The following is a 20659-nucleotide window of genomic DNA, read 5'->3' on the forward strand; positions in this document are numbered from 1 at the left end:
GAGGTTTTACAAAAAACGATAACTAACTGAAACTGTATTGTGTGTTTACAAAACTAACTAAAATAAACTAAAATTATAGAGAAAATGTCTTTAGTTTTCGTCTTTGTCAATTTATTTCATACATAAACCTAGTATTTTGGGTGGATATGAAATCTGTTTTTTTTTTTATTTTTACCTTTTTGAATCTCGCCCCATATTACAAAAAAAAAGACTGAAACTAATAAAAACTAAACTAAAACTAAGCATTCTCAAAAAATAAAAACTAAACTAGCAAACCCGCTTTAAAAACGAATTAAAACTGAAATTGAAAACAAAAAGTCAAAACGAAATAAAAATAAACCCTAATGAAAAATGCAAAACGATAATAACCTTGGTACCGGGCAGCAGCTCCCAGGCGGGACTGGGTACAGCTGTGTGAATGTGAAGCGGGGCGATGCTGGGAAAGCTGTCCTTGAATAAATAAATAAATACAGGTTTGAAGTGACGCTGTGTCTCTGATCTCTCGCCTTGCTCGGAGGCTTTAAGCCGGTGGGCTCTGTGTCGTGGATGTACAGCGTGTTCCTGAGTGGTTCTGTGAAAGCGTAGAGAGAAAGCACCGGAACACTTAGTAGATAGATGGAGTGGATTTCATGCACCAGTGAGCCTGGCTCTGCATCCGAGCCGCTCCCCCCCCCCCCCCCCCCTCCCCATAGACATCTGTTCAGTTTCAGCTCTTCCTCTTCTCTTCCTCTGTTTCCTCCTCTTTTGTTGTCTTGTCCTTTCGTTTTCCATCTCCTCCATTTAGTCTCCCGCTCTCTCTCTCTCTACCTTTTGTTCTTCCTTCCTCTCTCTCTCTCTCTCTCTCTCTCTCATCTCTTTCCTTCTCATCCTTTTGTTTCCTATCTCTTTCCATTTCGTCTCACTCTTTCTCACTTTCTTTTCTCTGTCTCGCTTTCCCTCTCTCCCTCTCTCTTATCCTTTCGTTCCCTTGTTCTTTTGTTTCTTCTTTCGTACATTTGGTTTCTCTCCTGCTCTCCCTTTCTTACTTTCTCTTTCTTTATCCTAGCTTGTCTTTGTCTCTCTTTCTCCATCCATCTGCCTCTCTTCCTCTTTTCATCCTCTCATCCTTTTGTTATCCATTTCTCCTTCATTAAGTCTCTCTCCCTCTCTTTCTCTTCCTTTCTCTCTATCTCTTGCTCTCTCTCCCTCCATCTCTTCCTCTTTCATTCTCCTGCCCTTTTTGTTTTCTATCTCTTTTTCCATCACTTTCTCTCTTTTCCTCGTTTTCTGTCTCGTCTTCATTTAGTCTCCCTCCCTTTCCTCTCTCACTCTTCCTTGCTCTCTTTTGCTTTCTTTCTTGTCTTTTTGTTTTCAATCCCTCCTTCACTTACTCTCTCTTCCTCTGTCTCTTCATCTTCCCCTCCGTCCCTCCCTCCCTCTTTTCCTCTTTCCTTCTCTTGTCCTTTGGGTTTCTAACTCTTCTCCACTTAACCGTCTCTCCTGCTCTCTCTATCTCCCTCTCTTGCTCTTTCTCATACTCGTTCTTTCGTTTTCCCCTGTATTTAATCTCTCACACTCCCTTGGTTTTGTCTCTTTCTCTCTTTTACTTTCTCTCTCTCCCTCCCCTGCTTTCTTTTCCTCTTTATTTCAATTTTCAGTTTCTCCATTTACAGTCTTTTCCTCTCATCCCTCTCTCTCTTTTCCTTGCATTCTCTCCTCCTTTCATTTATATCTCTCCTTCACTTAGCCTTTCTCTTCCTGTCTTCCCCTCTCTTCCTCTCTCATTTCCTCTTTCACTTTCTCATCCTTCTGTTTCCTATCTCCCCTTCTCTTAGCCCTTCTCTTCCCCTCTCTCTCTCTCTGTCTCTCTCTCTCTCATTCTCCCTCTTGTCGTCTTTTGTTCTCTCCTAATTGTTTTCTATTTCTTTTGTTTTCCGTCTCCCCTCCACTCCCACTGAATTCCAAACAGCACAGAAAACAGCTGGAGACTGAAGTCGGTAAATCCACACTGGAATTGTTCTTTAAAGCCTCTCTCCCTCCCTCTTTCTCTCACTTTTTCTTTTCCTCTCTCATCTTGTCCTTTCATTTGCTATTTCTCCCTCACTTATTCCCTCTCTTCCCCCTGTCTCTCTCCCTCTTTCTCCTTCTCTCGTTCTATAGGGTCTCAAACTTCGCTGATTGATTCCTTAAATATTCATTGCTATGAAAAACATAACTTGAACTTTCCCTTCAGAATGTCAATTCAGTCTGAGAGTTAAAACACAAGGGTAAAATATTAATGGTAGGAAAAACTCCATTCTCTTCAGCCAAATGCAAATAGAAATATTTGCAGAGTGCTGATGGACTCTGCAGTGTGGTCATTTTTACATTTAACATTCGCAGCCTGTAGCTGGCAAGTTTATCCAGAGCCACTTACAGTGAGGTCAAGAGTAGAATAAGCTTCAATTCCTAGATCATCAACCAAGCAACCGATAGGGTCAGAGCAGCAGCACCCAGACAGTAGATGGAACAAATTACCCTGTCCATAACCTCTTAACCTTCCTTCAGATACAACAAGAAAAATATATCACGGTGGCATGAAAAACATGAAGTCAGTGGAAGGAGGCAAACAGCGTAAATTGAGGTGAAGAGGCATTTGCTCCAAGTGAAATTTTTCAATTTGAACAAGAAATTCCTCAGAGAAAATGAAATCCTAATATGTCCACAGAAGAGATGAGGTGAAACGGCTATAATCCAAACTGAATACTGGGACTGGAATAAACTTGTTGTGTGAAGTGACTTGTTTCCACATTCAGGTCAGTCAACTGGTGCTAGCCTATTGTAGCTCTGGCTCTGACACTGTGTGACAAAAAAAGTATTTTTTCAGTAGACTGAGCTAGCAGAGCTGTTTTTATGTGTAAAATATTTGGAACTTATTAAGTTTGGTGTGAAGTTACTCTTTAATGTATGTTTTCCACAGAAATATGTCATCCTACCCATTTTCAATCCTAATTCCTGTATAGAATCAGATACTGTGTGAAACATTACAGTGAAGAGAGGAGCAGTCTTAGAGTGTAACATGTAAGATAAATACGATGTGTTATAGCTGAATACAACTAGTCTAGAGCTGCAACGATTCATCAGTTAATCGATTAGTTGTCAACTATTAAATTAATCGCCAACTATTTTGATAATCGGTTTGAGTAATTTTTTAAGGAAAATAAGTCAAAATTCTTCCAGCTTCTTAAATGTGAATATTTTCTGGTTTCTTTACTCCTCTATGACAGTAAACTGAATATCTTTGGGTTGTGGACAAAACAAGACATTTGAGGACGTCATCTTGGGCTTTGGGAAACACTGATCCACATTTTTCACCTTTTTCTGACATTTTATAGACCAAACAACTAATCGATTAATCGAGAAAATATTTGACAGATTAATCGACAATGAAAATAATCATTAGTTGCAGCCCTAAACTAGTCATCACATTGCCATTGCTATAGTCCAAACACATCATGTCATGGAAGCAGGTTAAAAACGAGCTGGTTTGCTGAGTTTCTCATCTCCTCTGGCTGCGTGTTCATTTTTTTTACGCGACACTAATAGGTTTCTTTTTATAGCTGTTATTTGTTTTTTGTTTTTGTTTTTTCACAGAAGGATGGGTAAATTTTCACCAAGCAGACGGTCTTCGTTCTTCTGTCGCAAAAAAAAAAAAAAAGCCTTGTTGACTGTTGTGTTTGCCATCAGCGCTTTCGCACCCTTTTAGATCCGTGGCGAAGAGCTATTTTGGGAGACCATGTTGTGGGGAAAACACTTGAGGGGAGACTAGAATAAAATCCAGTCAGAAGTGATTCTATTGTGTCTGTTTTGTGTTGAATGATTCGGCCATAAGCTGGTATCTGTCTGGGAGAAATAAAACATGAATAAATGTCATGTTCTATTGTCCCTGATGTTAGCAACATTTCCAATAGCGATATGAAAGACTTGTGTTTCAGAAAAGATTGATTCTATATGGCAAACATTATCTATAAATCTGTAAAACAATAAGTTTGTTAATGAATATGTCTGTTATACACATGTTGTAAGTGATATATGAATGTGTCTGATTTTCTCATGTGAACTAGGCATTTAGAGCCCACTGACTGAAATCAAATCTATAAAAGTCGGTTCATTATTTAACAGTTTTCCATGATGCCGCCTTTGGTTCTGTTGCACAGGGCTGGGATGCAAAGGATCATGGGACAACATAGCATGCTGGGAGCGGGCCGAGATCGGCGAGACCGTCACCATCCCCTGTCCCCGAGTCCTCAAGACTTTATTCGGCAGAAACGGTAGGCTGTTTATTCAAATCGCGCTGAAAGAAAAGCGTGAAAGGCACTCCTCCTTCCGTTTATCAAACACTGAGATGCCTTCACTTGGGAAACATACCAACATGCTTGAGAAAAAGGCGTGTTGAGGCATGTGTGGGATTAGTTCAGTTTAGCTTTCTTTTCATTCAATTCTTCTTGCATTTCATTAAAACCCGTGTTGATTTAATGAGCGCTCCCAAAGAGAGAGAGCTGCTCGGCGGAGAGACTTTATGAAAACATTGATTCGACATGAATATGGAAAACATGCCCTCATTTGTTTGCACCTTCACTCTATTAAAACTGGGACAAGAAGCTGCAAACTGTAGGTGGGACTCTTTCTTTCTTTCTTTTCTTCTTTCTTTCTTTCTTTCTTGTTGTTCTCACAACCATCACATGACAAAAAGTAGATTTTCCTATTTGCTACATTTCTACACACTCTGTAACCCTAACCCTGACCTGACCTAACCTGACCCTGTCTCTAACATTAAGCGTCAGTGGCGGGAGGGGCTTATTTGAATATTAATGAGATATGGAGGAAGTGGTTGTGGAGGAATCTGCTCCGTCTGGGGAAAAGAGTTTTAGGTGGCTTGCACACCAGCATCGTTTGGTCCGGACTGTAGGACCTTTCGGATAATTTTGACAGGTGTGTATGTGCCTTGCGGACTCGGGTGCGGACCAAAATCTTGCAAAAGGTTCGCCAAAAAATCGGCGGTCTCGGTCCGCTTCCATTCAGACCGAGATGCGGATCATTTTGGTGTGAAAGCAACTTTGATAAAGTCCGAACCAAACGGAGGAAATGACAACGTGTGTGTAATGATTTGCTCTTTCACAGCGGGTTGTTTGGGTTGTTTTTAGCCAAATTACAGAGAGTTTCCGACTCTAGCTGCTCTGTGTTGGAGCGACGGTGGACTCAGTAGTGATATTCTTTTCTCCTTTTTCGGTTGGTAAGGAAATGATATTTTTCTTCAGTTGAACACGCCACATCTGCGGCCTCGGTCAATATTTTACGGAAACAAACATGCACTCACCTATGCAGAGGCACTGTTGACAGGGGAGTACAATGGCAAGGTGTACCATTATAATGTCTGGCCTCTGGATGTCATTCTAGTTTGATTTTTTTTTGTATTCCTTTCAAGATATCTGTCCTATAGTTCCACTTGATATTATAGTCGGTATAAAACGACCCGGACCAATACAGTGTAACAACCTAGTGAACTCTGGCTCGGACTTTAAGCGGACTTTGCGGTGTGAAAGCGCCCTTAGGTGAAGCAGCCAGTAACACTCCTTTGTCCATATTGCAGCTGAACTGAGCTGCATGCTGGGAAAAAAGTGCGGGAGGGGATCTTTGGTAATTCCAAAGTTTATCAAAATATCATTGGATGAAATATTTGTCTTCGCCACCAAGTACAGGATGAGTCATCAACAGAAATGTGCTGTTTACTGGAAGGAGACACTTAAACTCTAAGTACAGCAACATTTCCAATAAGTTAAAAAAATAATAATAATTTCATGGGATCTTTAACCTGAACCCAGACTCTATACTATCTATAAACTACTTTTCACACTGCTGCACCACCTGAAACTCCGTAGGCTTTCAGTGACACGTTATAGTCGCTTGACAGTAAGTTGAGTTTTGGCATTGACCTGCGATCTTTCTTTCCGTCTCACATCGTTCCACCTCGTTTGTCTCCTCTCTGTGAATGTGTGCCGTGAATTCCCCCCTGAATCCGTACTATTCTTCCAGCCAGAGACCAGATGGCGGTGTGGAGTTCCACCCCGAGCCATGTTCTCGTTTCCATTGATGTCTAAACGTTATGTAAGCACCCGCCGGCTCGTTCAAAGCCAAAGCTCCCGCCGCCGCCGCCGCCGCTTCCCCGTTCGGGACGCCCCCAAACCCCCCGAAAGTTACTCATTTCACAGAATTGGTAAATGACCCGCTTCTCTTTCAGTGAACTTTTAGGTCGCATTCCATTACATAAAGATTTCTCCTCGGTGAAAAGTCACGGGGGAAACGAGGAGAAGCTGCGAGGAGGAGAGGAAGCGAGTGAAGCGTGCCCTGCAGAGTGAAGTGACGTTTGAAGCGAGGCGTTGAGGCTCCTCCCACACAGGATGACAGCTGTCAGATCATTCCAAGGCTCATGCCTCATCCACATAGAAACGTTTCACAAAGTTAAGATTAATGTGTAATTCATCTGAACTATGTCAAAAAAAATATTTTAGGTTCTACCTCCATCATATCTCATCATCTTTTTGGTTTGTGGTTTTTAATGATTCATTGATGATAAAATCGTACACATAGCACCTTTTTTATTGCAGCTATAGAGGAGATACAGTAATATTATTAGCAATTCATTAACATAAACCCCAAAAATGAATAAATGAAAAATACATAAAGCATAAGAATTATTATTATATAATAACCTAATATAAATAATTATACTCTTATTTAAGTTCCTGGTGGTTGCTATCCCTTTTTTAAATCATCCCCTCCTTCCTTCCCTATCCCTTCCTCATCCATTCTCCTAACCACCTCCCCCCCCCCCCCCCTTCCCTTTTGCTGTCCTAAAAAACAAACAAACAAACAAAAAACATTCCCCATGTCTCCTCTTAAGCCCCTCCTTCACTCCCAAGGCTTCCTTCTCCCACCCATAACCTTCAACCCATGGGCGACTTCCACTAATCCAACATTTACATAACTGTAGACACAGAGCATGGTAATGGAGATCCTATTAATTTAGAGATCAATTTTCATTATTTGCTCCCAAAAATTATTAACTGGGCTGCAGTGCCACATCCTATGTAAAAATGTCCCAATCTGATTTGAGTCACGGTTTTCATTAGATATCTTCTTTTTGGGGTTAGGTAGAAACGATGTACAAATTTACAGTGCGTTGATTGATGATTCAAATTCTGTGAGGCACATGAGATATTTCTCCAAACTCTGTCCCAGTTTATAGAGGGATTAAAGATATAAAAGACATTTCTAACACCAAAGAAATGTCTTAAACTGATGTGTGTCATGAATTACCACAGATATAGCTGTAAGAACATAATGTGCAAAAATAGACAATGAAAGGCTGTTAATGAGGTTTAGTAAAAATGTATTATCCCTGAAGGGAAACGCCATGGCAACCCACACAAACACAATACACAAGAAAGATTAATTGAGAATGAGAGACGCATCAAGGTTTTCAAACACAGCAAACAAACAGCTCACTCAGAGAAGTGATTCCAGCAAGAGAGAAATGTGCTGGCCTTGATGTGAAAATGTCGTTTCATGGCACCTATTTCATGTCCCGGCTTATGAATATGACCGGAATAACAGAGGTATGTCTTAATTGCAGAGCAAGTAAAAAAAAAAAATCTGGGCAGAAATTTTGTCCTTTAAATGATCACCCAAAAATGATAAAAACAGACTGTGTCATAAATAATCATGTCACAGAGATTAATCAGCTGCAGCGTTTCCTCCTCTGTCCCTGTAATCACATTATGTGACAGCTCAGCTACTTCTGCCTATAGGGGAAAGTTTTTATATCCTATAAGTCAAACAGAGCTGTCAGCATATGAATATTTAAGATAACAGCTAACAAATGTTACTCTTTGAACTTACGCTGCCAATCAAATGAAGGGGCGGAGCTTCCTCTCCAAGCCGCTGCACTGAGATTTGGATGTAAACGTTGCAGCCTTGTAAACATTAAAAATTAAGACTTTCCGAATGTCTTTGATGGTAATAAATCAGTTCAACATATTCATTGGGGTCTAACAACATACTCTACGTCTGTACGAGTGAAACAAATCCACGTTGTTTACATGGAAAACGATGTACCTCAGGTAGTAATTTTTTTTCACTACATGAGGTAGAACTCTTCAATTTAATCTTGGATTGAGTCTTAAAACTTTACAGTGAAAATACTAAGTGAAAATAAAAAGTGAAAAAGAGTTCACGTTTCATTGCAATCAGGCTTTTTCAAGCATTTCTAGAATTAAAAATGTGTGCCACATTGCCAGAGTGGGACTCCATTCCCTGTGTAGATCAATGGGTAGCAGGGGTGGACTTAGTGATCTAAGCAAAGGAAAGCATGGGGCCCCCTGAATCCCAACTCTCTCACTTTTTAATCCATCCTTTCTATGTATAAACTTGGGTAGCTTTGTTTATTTTATTTTTTTTTAACTTCTCTCAGCTACTGATGCAGTGGCAAGGAAAATAAGCTTAAAGTCAATTGGCAAAATCTCACTAGAAGTTGTGTAGCCCACTGTAGCCTGAGTAGGGGGGGTGACCATGACTCAAGATTGAAATAATTTATTGTAACAAAGAGCGGTGTTTTTCAATAGTATGCTGTTTAAAAACAAGTTTACATTAGTCCTATTCTTGTCTTTTGTGGAGCCCAGAACGTTGCGTTTACATTTTACGTGTCTTAGACCACTGAGCCACCAGGACGCCCCCGACAATGTATTTTTGACATTATTCAATGGGTTTTGAAAGAATTTCATAAGGCAAAGAGGTCAGATACATTTCCGAACCCATAGAGGAACACGCAGCCCTTCAAGTGAAAACATGAAACAGTTACAAGGTTTTCACACGACAACAGTGATATGTTCATTTTATTCATACAACCCCAGTGATACATTTGATCACATTCTCTGCACTCACTCCAGGTGCCAACGAAACAGCAGGGGTCACCTGTGCCTCAGCCAAGCAAACCTGGTGATGAAATCAATTTGGACAGGGGAGACTTGGCCATGTAACTGACTCAGAGTTAACGCTGTGCCTGTCTTCGTTACACAAAATCGAAGACTATCCTGCACTCTCAAAAAAATGTACGAGCTGTTCTTTTATCCAGCATTCAGAAAGAAACTGTTTCAGCTACACAGAGTTCATCAGCATCACCAGGCATTGTTCATTGTAACTAGGGTATTGGCTTTTTATTAAAAGTTGAATATTAGATAGTGTCTTTGTCCAACACTAATAAGATGGAGGTGCCTCCCTGATCAGCCCTCCTCCCTCCCCTCTCCCAATTTACTCAACAGCTTCAGGGGCAACAATCAGTCCAAATGGGTTATGTCAAAATATCCAGTATTCAAAAACTATCCAGCTTAACATACTGATTTAACGAACTTCATTCAAATGTTAGTCTAAATACAAACTTCCAATAGCCTACGTGTTTTCTTACTGTTGACTGACACAAAGCTTGAGGTTTTTGCCTTGTTGAGAAGGTTAAAGGTCACCACTGCTCTCAGTGTTTTTTTTTGCTCCATTTGCAGTGAATGTAAGCAGGGGCGGCGCATAATTTGTTTTAATTTTGTGCTATCGATTATTTTGAAAGAGAAGGTGTCACTTTTCTCAAATGGTGGATATCACATTTTGGAACAAAGCTCTCGCCGTGGGAGTGAAGTGTGGAGATAATTAGCTGTGTTTATTTACTGATACACAACAGAATAAAATTAATCAAAATCAATAAAAATAAAACTTTTTCACAGCAGTATTCAGTTTGACCGGCCAATATTCATCTTTGTTTTTCTTAGTCCACAGATTGTGACATAAATATAAATTTGCAGCAGTGTCAGTTTTCATCAGGCAAAGCACGTCTTACAGGGAGATAGGCAGTGTAAAAGAAAACACATCTCATCCTCAGTCTGATTTTGTGAACAGTCGTTCACACTCTCTCTCCCTTCCTTATTTCTTTCCTCTCTCTGTATTCTGACCCTTGTGGAAGTTGGAAATGCTTCATATCCACCTCACGTTCAAACATCCTACTTTCGAACATCCCAAAAAGTTTTCCATACATTAGAAACACGGGAACAGTAGCATCAATCCAAAAACGCTTGGGGCGAGGAAAGCAATCTCACAAATCTAGATTACATCTGTTTACGCCCCAGACGAACGCCTCTGTGCATCTGCATTGTCAACAACAGCCAGCGGCAATGAAAGATTAATAGTCCAGCCCACATCCGTCCCTCTTCACAACTGACATCGCTGGGACGCTCGGGGAGCTGGGAGGGGAAAGTGAAAGAGCCAAAGTTTATGGAAAAGTATCATTTAGTTGGGAAAAAAGTTTTTTTTTAATTTATATTTTGATTGGAATTTGATGTCTATGTTTTCTAACATGCTGCTTTTTCTGTAGTGTGTACATCTATTCAGAGGTAATAGAGGCAGTAGAGGTAAAAAAAAAAGACCTACAGCTACTTCAGTTGATTTATTTCTGAGGTCATTTTAAAGGAGTACAATGAGTTCTTGAGAGATCAGTCCATTGGTCAAGTGATGAAAAGTGAGAACACAGACACCAAAATTATACGTGTCCCTGGTAGATCATTTGCTCCGGTGCTCTGTGCTTTAGCATGTATATTGAGTGATAGTGGGCTCCATGCTAACACTTTAGCATACAATATATTGCGTGATAGTATAGGCTCCATGCTAACCCTTTAGCATAGACTATATTGCGTGATAGTAGGCTCCATGCTAACACTTTAGCATAGACTATATTGCGTGATAGTAGGCTCCATGCTAACACTTTAGCATAGACTATATTGAGTGATAGTAGGCTCCATGCTAACCCTTTAGCAAACACTACATTGTGTGATAGTATAGGCTCCATGCTAACACTTTAGCATAGGCTATATTGAGTGATAGTAGGCTCCATGCTAAACTTTAGCATAGGCTACACTATATTGTGTGACAGTAGGCTCCATGCTAACCCTTTAGCAAACACTATATTGCGTGATAGTATAGGCTCCATGCTAACACTTTAGCAAACACTATATTGAGTGATAGTAGACTCCATGCTAACTTCATGGATCAGGCTGTCTGTGGGTCAAACATGTTATATTTATATTATTTATCTCAGACACCACTGGTCTGATTTTGACAAAACTTGAAAGGAAGATACATTTTGGCTCTGTGTTCTTCTGGTATTCAAAAAAATACAGATTCGCCTGATAGAGGTGCTATAATTAAAGGCCTTATAACTCCTACACCTAAGTCTGATTGATATGAAACTTGCTACTTAAATCCGACTATCCTTACAGGAGCGCTACAATTAAAGGTCAAAATGTCGAATTTTGAAAGGCCATAACTGCTACACCACCGGTCCAATTGTGATGAAACTTGGAGGGATGATGCATCTTGTTATTTATTATCCTAAGGGGCTTCTGCAACATTCGCGGGGGACAACATGTTTACTTGTTCTTCCTCTCACAGTGAATATAAGCAGCAGCTGCATGTAATTTGTTGATGTTAGGTGTCATTTTTTCAAAAGGTGGAGATCTCATTTTGGAATTAAACTCTTCATATAGAGACAGAAAAGACACTTAGGTGCTTAGGTGCATCTCCACATGTTTTCTCACAGTGTGCCAGTGTGTGTGTCAGTATCAGCTGTGAACGTTGGCAAGTTTCACTCTCTTTTCAGACACCAGTAGTTAAAAGGAATGGCCTGGTAAGAAGTTCGTTGAGAGATATTAGAGTATTGTACTACAGTATACTGATTTGTTTCTACTGTGTAACACTAAAGAAAGAACTGTCTGCAGTATTAATGCAAGATAAATGCGTGAAGGAGGACTTCTACACAAGCTGCATGCCGCTGCACCGGAGTCACCAAGAGAAATGTATTGTGCTTGGTGATTAAAGTGATTCAGATCTCAACTGAATGTGTTTGTAATGTGTTTTTGCTCCATTTGCAGTGAATGTAAGCAGGGGCGGCGCATAATTTGTTTTAATTTTGGGCTATCGATCATTTTGAAAGAGAAGGTGTCACTTTTCTCTAATGGTGGATATCACATTTTGGAACAAAGCTCTCGGTGTGGGAGTGAAGTGTGGAGATAATTAGCTGTGTTTCTCTTCCTCTCACAGGGAACATTAGCAGGAACTGCACAGCGGAGGGATGGTCTGACATTTTCCCCAACATAACCAGTGTGTGTGGGTCGGAGCCAATCCAGGATAAGGTACAGTAGGCATCTGCACTACTGAACATCTTTTGTATTTGAATGTTTTTATTATGCATACCGCATACCGTTGCCTTTTATACTTTCCGTCTGTTGTATTTATTTTCACCACTGCACTGGAGTTTATGTTGTAAACGTCAGAGCGATGTTTCTGTATTCTAATGGATTCCACTGGCAGTAACAGAAACCTGAACATAATGTGGACCATTAGTGGCCTGTGATTGGCAGAGCCTGCAGGGCTGATTGTTAATTAACCCCGGTTAGTGGGTTAGATTGCAGCATCTTTAAAAGGTCGATATGTCCAGCAGGAAGCTGCCTCTTACTATCAATACTTTGATACCTGCTTGAATATGAGCAATTAGTGTGTGTGTGTGTTTGCCTGCCTGATTTTTGCATCCGTAAAGGAAACATTCACCCTTGGATACTCTATCGTCAATGCATTCTGGGATTCATTTTGTCTTGTCTACTTCTACGTCTACTTGTAGTTGGTGATTCTCAACATTTCCCATAATGCCTTTCAACAACCCCCCCCTCCCAGAGCGGTAGTGATAGCATGGCGAGTTTTTTCCAGTCAGGAAAAAATGTGAGAGTGCAGAGAGAATGATTGAAGATCACAGCAGCAGGATCTGATGTTGAATCTGTTCACCGACGTGTTCAATGTCAGTTTTCATTTTCTTGTCTCATTCAAATGAATAGGAAGTGAAAATCTGAATGCTACAAACATCCAGCTGCATCCGATCTTGGTGAGTAGTTTATATTCTGGTTTTCATGGCGGTCAAGTGCCGAATAACCCCCATCTAACTGGAAAATCGCTTTAAAGTCACCAGTAGATGAGTGGACAGCAGACAGCAACCAGCAGGGGGCGATGTTCATTAGGGCTGAGGGGAAAGTCATTTTTTTGGCCTGTGATCGCTCCTCCACCCGAACAGCGAGGACACCCAAAAGACAGAAAGAGGTTTTGGTGAGAAGCCCGGTCAGCCTGGCTCGGCCTCGTTGGCGGTAATTGCGTCTCCCCTCCCCTTTCGCCGGTTTGGTTCATTTTGGGTCACGACTGTTTCTTTTTCTGAATCGGCCATTGTGCTATCTATCACTCTCGCCTTCTTTTCTCCCTTTCTGTCTCTGGTCACACTCTCACTCTCGCTGTTTAACTCTCCCAGTCTGTACTGGGCCGGCTCCCAGTGCCCAAAACTTTGAACTGGTCTCGTCTCACTCTGAAAAAGATACAGTATCTTTTCTGTTCACTGAGGATTAAATAAAGCAAAACTCCAAACTGTGGCTTTCATCCAAGAGCAGCAGACAGAAAGTGTTTTTCACCTGGATGTAATGAGTTTTGCTGAACACACCACTGAATAATATGTTTTCAAATGATATACCACAGGGCCAAAGGAATGAAGTCTTTCCTGCTTTCAGAAAGAAACTTTACTATTCAAGAATTAACAGACAAACAAAACAAACTTACACTGTTGTGATGATTGAAACTTTAACTCAATACTTGCAAAAATGCAAAAGTGTTGAAAAAGTGTAATGGAAAATGCATTTGCTTTGTGTGTTAGCAAGAATGTCAAAAAGAAAAACAATTACTTCTAGTGTGATATTGTCGATGTTAATGACATCTGAATATACAACTGAAACACTGAGAAAGAAAAAGGTTTAAAATCCCATGTTTTTATGGCTGGGCTGCTCCTCTGTTTACACCTGAATTATAAACAGAGCTTTTAAAAGTTTAACTAGCTGTTCCACCCTGTGAACTCAACACAATGTTTAATTTCAAGACTTAATAAGGATTACACTTTGTAGATAACAGACATGTTTTACTTTGACTGACCTGTTTCACTTCAGCAGAAGTAGAAACAGATAAATTTGCTAATTTGCAGACTATCTTTTCTGTGGAGGCGGGGATAGGGGGGGTTCCAGGACATTCCAGGTCTTCTACTTTAATATCAAAAATATATAATATTTAGATTCATTAAGACAATATTTACTTGACTTGAAATATCTGGACACCTCGTCTATGATTGACCAGTTGTCCACGAAGAAGAAAAATACAACAAACTACTAAATGTACCCAGAAATGCAAAGTACCTCACCAATAGCTGTTTTGTTTTTTTTAAGTGTGTTCAAGTGTTTTATGGTGGATTTTTCCTTTAAGTTTGAATTTGTCACTTACTGTGGGTGGAGATTTGAGCAAATAGGGTTAGAGTCAACGCAGTATCAATTAGTGTGAATTATGCTGATAATACAGGTTCATTTTTAAAATCCAGTTAATCCAAAATAAGAGTTAGCCTCTTTACAAATGAAATTCAAATGAAACTGACCCTAACCTTCGCTTGGTGAGCAGGTGAACAGAGTAATGCAGTCCTGTTTACTAAACCAAACCACTTGTTGTTTTCCAGAAGGTCATCCATGCCTTTATCCCCTCTGCTGCAGCTCCCTCTGCTCCTGCCTCAGTCAAAAAGTCTCTCTCGCTCCTCCAGCTTGTACAGAATTCAGAAAGGCTTACCTGTTGCTCACAGAACTGATTTCAATATTTTACTGATCATTTTTACAGCTGGTCTAGATCTGGTGCCAGGCTACATCCCTAGACCTTTTTTAAGAACCTTGTGAGATCCTCTGGCTGTTCCTCGGTGGATCTCTAGATTGAAAACAAAAGGTGATCGATCATTTGCCGTTAGAGCGCCTGCACTCTGGAGCGGCCTGTCTTCTTTTAAATCGCTTCTCAAGACACACTTGCTTGTACGTAATTGTTTCTCTGTCTTTTTAGTCTTGTGTTGTTGCCCTTATTGTTCCCTCCGCCAACAGAGTTAGACGGGGATTTTGCTTTCGGCCCATTCCGTCTGTCTTACCGTTTGTTTGTTTCTGTATCTATCAGCAGGATATCTCCAAAAGTTCTGAACAGATTTGCACAGAACTTTGTGGAAAATTTGGTCATGGGGCAATCAAGAACTGATTAAGTTTTCGCACCGATTGGCCAAAGGGTGCGTGGACTTAAGACATGTAACTTCTGAACTTATTGACTCATGACACCATGAAACTTTTGTAGAAAGTTTGGTGGTGAATTGCTGCCTCAGTCCTTGTGCATGAACCATCTGAAACTGCTGGTCTACAACTGCTGCTCATTTGAAAATGTGGCACATTTAAAAGATGGAGTTTAAAGGATAACGCGTGTTTGGTGTTTTTTTAATGCATTTCTTACTGTCAACAAATCCTATGAAAATTACATAATCAACAATACGTTTGCTCTACTCCCGTTACTTTCCGACTTCCCACGTTCCGTTTTTAGCCTTCAAACCAGAAGTCATTGGCTCCAAAAACCTTGAAATACAGCTCACACAGACATAGTTTCAATTTTAAAAGTCGCTAACTGTTACCATGAAAAGTCAGGCTGTTGTAGTTATTACCAAATCAAATTCAAATGGGAATAAGTTCTTCATTACTACGGGGACTATTTTCGGTGCTACGGAACTACTTTCCTGAGATGGAAAACGTGTTTACGGCCGGCTTATTAAGTTGTTTGAGGAAAAAGTCGGCTGGCCCGGTGCATCGCGATGATGAAATATACAATATACAATACAATGGAGTTCTATGGCTGCTGGGACATGGCTTTAATTTTTTATGTACTTTCTTTGCCAAATATACAGTATAGAAAGCGTTGACCAAATTAAACTTTTGTTAACTATCTGACTTGGAAATGGCAGATCTTGACAAGGTGTTGGCGGAGATCTTTCTATGAATTTCCCCAAGGGGATTAATAAAGTGCCATCTTATCTTAACTTGTTTTCTTTCTGTGTTTTGTCTCTCAATCTCTGTAAAGCATTTTGTAAACTTTAAGCATTATTATTCTTCTCATTATTAATGCATACAAATTTTGCCAAGTGCAGCTTTAATATGAACTTCTCATGTATCAATGAAACCTTGTTTACAACACGCATAACCATAAAATAACACAATTTCATTACAGTTTTCCTGTTGGAGAAACCAAATCATTGTTACAAAACCCAAACCCATTACAGCGTGCTTTTCCATTTCACGTAAGAACAAAACATAAAAGAAGTTTCCCATTCTCGTCACCCCCTGTTGCTGAAAACAAGCGGCGCTGTAAGTTCACATTTGTTCTTGGGAGTAAATTCTGCAATTGCTCGACTTGACGCTGTCGTTTATTTTTCTCCTCCGTTTCTGAGAGAATCAGAGAATCGAGGGAATTGTAGAACTCTCTGAAGCGCTGATGCAGAACAAACACTTCATTACGGACATTTTCTTGTTGCACTAGCAGAGAAAAAAATCTATGAGCTGGGCCGTTGGCATGCGTGTGTGTGTGTGTGAGAGAGACAGGCATCATGGCATGCTTGCACATTTGCATGCGTGTGTTTGTGTGTGAGAGAGTGAGAGAGAGGCAGAGGGAAATGGAGAGAGAAAGTGTGTGTGTGTGTGTGTCAGTCACAGAGTCCCAATCACTGATAGTTGCTGTGCAGTGAATACACAGCAACCCAGATCCTTCATTAACTTCATTAACAAGGCAGTGCAGCACACACACACACATGCAAAGTCATTTTATTTAGTTATTCATTTGTATTATTATTTTCATTCAGTTGCATTTAGATGCGTTGGCAATACTGTTCATTTAATAAATGGTATTGCCATGTTAATAAAGCAGATTGAATTGAACTGAACTGACTGAAAGGAAGAGACAGAAATAGAGAGATAGCTAATCGGTTGTTTATTTGTTATTGTTCTGTAGAGAATAATTTGTTTTGTCATCTTCTGCTTTGGCAGTGTATGGAATTATGGTGTAATACCAATAAAGCAGCATTGAATTGAAATGAATTGAATTGCACTGATAGAAGCACCTTGATGAAGCTCTGTGGGTTTTTTTTGGAGAAGACTGATAGCGGCATTACGCAACGTATCGGGTCAGATCAGAGCGGTCAGACTCTGCAGGGCTGCTGTCCACGCAGCGGTGGCCATCTTACGAGTCTCCCATCATGCATCTGGCCTTTATTAGTGCTGCCGTGGGAATAGCAAAAATATCCAAACTGGCAGGGAAGCCTGGTGGTTGTAGAGGCTGGCCCGTAACCAACACTTCTTAAAACTCATAGATTTGCTTATATGCGATGCCGTCTTTTCATCTTAATTATTTTTTATTTTATTTATTTTCTTAATTACTTTTATTTTATCCTTACTATTTATTTTGGTATTTATCTACTTGAATGTTGCTCTTTTCCACCTCTGTCCTCTTCTTCCAATTTACTTCCTATTTCACACTTTTCCATTGATTTTTACATTCATTTTGAGTATTCTCCTGTCACCACTTGTAAACTCTCTTTTTAAAAGCGCTATATAAATAAGATTTATAAGATTATTATTAACAGAGTAGGGTGATAATGCATTACTTGTGTTAGTGTTGTTATTACCTTTTCCAGTAAACAGTAGAGTGCTTCATTACTATTTTAATGTCAGTAATAATATTTCAGTTACCAATGAAACAAATTATTTGTTACCTCCTCCAACAGAGTCAGACGGGGGTTTTGTTTTCCCCCTGTTCCATCTGTAAGTCTGTCTGGCTGTCTGTTAGCAGGATGACTCCAAAATTGATGAACGGATTCACAGGAAACTTTGTGGAAAGTTCGTCATGAGGCAAAGAAGAACTGAAGAATTTGAACTTTGTTTATTGAGCAAGTGCACAAAGCCAATCTAGCTTTTTTTTCACACATCAAATCACTAAAACCTGGTAAAAGACTGGTTCAATCTTTCCATCTACATATTCACTTCATCCACACAATCAGTCTGTTAAACCAGTATGTCAGCACTGTGGAGGAAAACAATGAATCCTCTCCCTATTGATTATAATAATAATGATTACATTTGTAGTTCACTTTTCTTAACAAAGTTACAAAGTGTCGGGAACAAAATCAACATATTAACAACTATTCAGCTATAATAAAGGGAAGACTTCTAGTGCTGGCTCCATTAAGGCCCATGCAGTGGAACAGAAACAGCAGAAAATATTACAGCAACAATACAAATATGCAACAAAGATAAGAACTATATAGACCACACAACAGTTTATATTTTCATATGATTAAATGTTTTTTTGGATACTCTCTATTACTGACTGATATAACTAAATAGTGATTCAACCTATATCCAGTTCATGAAAACTTTTCCATTGTTTTTCCTCTGCCGCACAGGAAGTGATGCGTTTTACGTTTCCGGTTTGTTTGGAATAAACAGAAGAAGAAGAACTGTGTAGTTAGCATGAGCAGTGATAGCCACCATGGCTGAACAGACAAAGAAAAGAGAAAATCAAACTGCATCAACAGAAAATCCAAGCTCCGCCCACACTGTTTGATTGACAGGTGATCTATGGGACATGCAGAGCAGAAACACCACAGTGATGAGGCTGAGCAACAAAGATGGAGACAAAAAAAGAAAAACGTAAAAAACAGAATCTCACACATTGCTGCTTTAATAACTCCTGTCTACTTGAGCTTGCTCAACTCAGCAGTGACTCCATAATGAAGCCAAAGTCCAGCATAGAGAGGCTGAGTAAATGTGGTCTGGACTCTGTGGAGGAGAGTCATGGTTTCAGAGACGCTGTAGAAGGACAGAATACCTGCTCTGTGATCCAGGTACACTCCTACTCTGGAGGACCGAGGGCCTGGGATGGGAGTTTTGATATTGTTATGTATGAATTGATTGTAGAAATAATCTAATGCCCAAGACTTGTCATTGCATCCAAACTCACTTTCATCCCCTGTTCTGCTAATATCCTTATATGAGACTGCTATTGAAACTTCTGTCCCGCTCCACTCCACCTCCCAGTAACAACGTCCAGTCAGACCCTCTCTACTCAGGACCTGTTGCTTGTCAGTGAATCTGTCTGGGTGACTAGAATATAACCGTTTTTTTCTCATACGTGTTGCTTTTCTGTTCCCCTCAGATAATGACAGCCATGTGTATGCTGTGTTTGGATCCAGTGTGATTTGATGTGAATATTGTAAGAATTCAGCTCTGGTCTTGGGCTCTCTTGGTTGTGACAGTAAAACATCCACTTCAGTCACTGTCCATGAGATCTTAGTCCATTCCTCTGTAAGAATGCCCTGTAGTTTATCTCTGGCCTCTGACACAGCCACAGTCACATCCTCAAAGTAGCGCAGAGGACGGATATTGGTGCTGGGTAAGTCTGTAGATTCACTGAGACGTGACAGCGAGGGGTAATTGTGTAGAAAATGGGTGTGATCCTCTGTGTGTGAGAGCTGCTCCAGCTCAGCGTCTTTCCTCCTCAGCTCAGCAATCTCCTGCTTCAGCTTCTCCTGAAGTTCTTTGGCCCGACTCGCTTCCGCTTTCTGCTGGGATCTGATCTGCTCCTTCACATCAGAGCTTCTTTTCTCAATGAGACGGACCAGCTCAGTGAAGTTCTTCTTACTGTCCTTCACTGCTTTATCAGCAGAGAGATTGATAGCCTCCACCTCCTGTTGAAGCACCTTCACGTCTTTCTCTCTGTCCTGGATTCTCTGCTGGATTTTTTGCCGACTCACCCCGAGCTCTTTCTGCCTCTCGGTCCTTTCTGCTGCAGCTGAGACTGTGTCGTGGCCTTTATGTTCATCCATGGAGCAGAGATAACAGATACTCTGCTGATCAGTACAGCAGAAAATCTTCATCACCTCGTCATGACGAGAGCAGATGTTCTCCTGAAGCTTCATGGTGGCTTTGACTAGCCTGTGTTTCTTTAATGGAGCTACATCATAGTGAGGCTGGAGGTGCTGCTCACAGTAAGAGGCCGGACACACCAGACAGGACTTGAGGGCTTTCAGCTTTCTCCCAGTGCAGACATCACAGGCCACATCTCCAGGTCCGGCATAGCAGCGATCAGGAGGAGCAGCTTGGAGTCCTGTCTTCTTCAGTTCCTCCACCAACTCTACTAACATGGTACTTTTCACCAGGACAGGCCTTGGTGTGAAGGTCTGTCTGCACTGGGGCAGCTGTGGATTTTCTTCTGATCCTCTTCATCCCAGCAGCTTTTAATACAGCTCATGCAGTAGCTGTGCCCACAGGGAATAGTCACCGGATCCCTCAGTAGATCCAGACAGATCGAACAGCAGAATTTTGCTCCGTCCAGTTGAATTCCTTGCTGCGCCATTTCACTTCTCAGTAACAGTGTGTCAGATAGTTTCACTTGCTCCCAACAGATAAAAGTTGTGCTCCGATCCAAACCAAAAATCTGTTCCTTCTCTTCATGTTCATCTGCTGATCTGCAGTGAATGGGCTTGTCAGCTCTTGCACTTCACAGCATGTTGTTCACACCCATCTTTAAACTGGCAGATCTGTGAAAGGGGAGGGAACAGGAAATATCTGGACAGAATGGAGCTGGCTGTGTATGAGACCAGGGAGAAGAGGGAGGGGCTATCAGGCTTTGCTTT

At 40.7% G+C, this 20659-nt stretch overlaps 1 pseudogene; it reads right to left on the reverse strand.

The window, feature by feature from the left end:
- Positions 1-17951: 17951 nt before the first annotated feature.
- LOC139666768 (tripartite motif-containing protein 16-like) lies at positions 17952-20394 on the reverse strand (annotated as a pseudogene).
- Positions 20395-20659: the final 265 nt, after the last annotated feature.

This window comes from Centroberyx affinis, unplaced genomic scaffold, assembly GCF_046629955.1.
Source record: "Centroberyx affinis isolate AG114_WGS23_722 - 3 ecotype Tasmania unplaced genomic scaffold, CSIRO-AGI_Caff_v1 ptg005120l_1, whole genome shotgun sequence".
NCBI classification, from domain to species: Eukaryota; Metazoa; Chordata; class Actinopteri; order Beryciformes; family Berycidae; genus Centroberyx; species Centroberyx affinis.